Below are 1832 nucleotides of genomic sequence, written 5' to 3' on the forward strand. Positions count from 1 at the left end.
ACCTTGAAAATGGTAATCAAACACTTTATTACATTTTGTGGTAATGCTTGCAAGTTAATCTTTTTAACTGCAAAGAACCGTGACAATATCATGCTTTAATTATTTAACATTGTATGGTATTCCTATTTACTTCTCTTAATTAATATGCATGTTAACAGACGTATATAGTTATTACTTTATGATATTGTTGGAGTGCCCGATTTAAAAAAAATGACAAAAGATACATTTCTCACAAAATTAAAAGATTGCAATTTAAAAGTTAGATAGTCATGTAGGATCTGTCTCCTACAGTCAATCTATAACTACATACCCTTTTGAAATTTTATTTGAAGGTGAGATTACCCAAAAAGGCTTTGATAACAACATAAAAAAGCTCCTGACAGCAGAAAAATCAGGTAGGTTTTGATATTTTTGAACAACATGCAAAATAATCTCCTTTATTTAACATGATATGCTTAGCAGGTTATGATTGAATAACCACTTTATTAATAGGTGCAATACATTTTGAAAGCAGATGACTGTGCAGTAGTCAGTGATTGTAGTAAAATTCTATAAACCACATGTTTCACATCAATGCCCTATTTATATTGCAGATGACACTACTTCAACACGTGGCAATGAATTTCTCAGTAAGAAAACCCCAATTATTTTGCTTTAAGATCACTTGTAATATAGAACTCGCTGTGGATCAGTTTGATTAACTTTCAGCTTCATCCATTACAGGTGCAGCAGAGGCCTTTGGTAAAGCCAAGAAACTACTACAGCCTCAAGTAAAGAAAAGGCAGTTTCCATTGAATGATAAACGTTTGGACCATGGCAAATCATTATTGAAGGTTAGTTAAAAAGTGAAGCTACCTGTATGACTATCAGCAATATATTAAAAAATAACTTTCTAAAAAGGCATATTTTTTAATAAATTTCCCTTTTTTTCCTTGATGCTAGGTCAGACTGGCTCCCTTGGGGTGGAAGCCAAGAACTCATAGAAAGTGTGGACGGTACCAGAAGTTAATAATGGACGAAGCTCCACTTCGAATCATTCTTCAAGGCCATGAAACCTATGGTGATTTAATTACCATAGGCAAAGAACGCTTCTGGCCAGAGTGTACTGAGGGGAGTGAGTTCACTCTTTGCCATTCTGAGGGGACCAGGTGGAGTAAGGAGGAGTTCCACAAAGAATACGGAACTGTTTCTGATGTTACACATATGTGTAACACATATCATTTTAGGTGGGGGAACTTGCACAATCGGTGGCTGACTAAATACTTTTTTGCCCCACTGTAAGTATACTGTATATCCGCTTGACTTTATCCTTGTATTATTAGAGTTTAATGTATGCTGGAGTATAAAATAAATAAGGGCCTGTAAGTGTGGAGAAAAAAATGATGTAAGAAAAAGTAAACAGCTTTAGATTGTTCATGGACAGTGACTTTCTTTCCTTGTTAAACAGATTATGATCAACTAAAAGTCATCAGAGCATTACACTTAGACCTTTTGGAGTTGTAGCTTAAATCTGGTCCACTCCCCAGCCTTAGAAATAACACTGATCGTAGGTTCAATGGAAAAGAACTAACAACTACCACTTTGATTGACAGGGTAACTTGTAAGAGCTATTTGCACAAATAAAAAATAATACTCAGACCATAGCCTTTACTGTTTCAAAAATGGTTAAAAAGTGAACGTCTACAACTTAGACTAATGGCAGAATATTTTATTAAAGAAATTTAGCAAGAGCATGGTAGAAGTAAAATAAAAGAGTAAAAATCCCCAAACAATAATCAAAAACTACACTTATCTAACTAACCTATCGTGAGTTGAATTTGTTCTTATCTTTG

The 1832-nt window shown here is 34.2% G+C and overlaps 1 long non-coding RNA gene across 1 annotated transcript; it reads left to right on the forward strand.

Moving 5' to 3' along the window:
- Nucleotides 1-219: 219 nt before the first annotated feature.
- On the forward strand, nt 220-850 carry LOC121813559. The gene is made up of 3 exons (XR_006053767.1): nt 220-395; nt 594-629; nt 724-850. It is a non-coding gene; the product is annotated as an uncharacterized LOC121813559 (long non-coding RNA).
- The last annotated feature ends 982 nt before the right edge of the window (nt 851-1832 follow it).

The sequence above is a fragment of the Haplochromis burtoni genome, unplaced genomic scaffold (assembly GCF_018398535.1).
Source record: "Haplochromis burtoni strain Fernald_Lab_line unplaced genomic scaffold, NCSU_Asbu1 Contig_1914, whole genome shotgun sequence".
In the NCBI taxonomy this organism is placed as follows: domain Eukaryota; kingdom Metazoa; phylum Chordata; class Actinopteri; order Cichliformes; family Cichlidae; genus Haplochromis; species Haplochromis burtoni.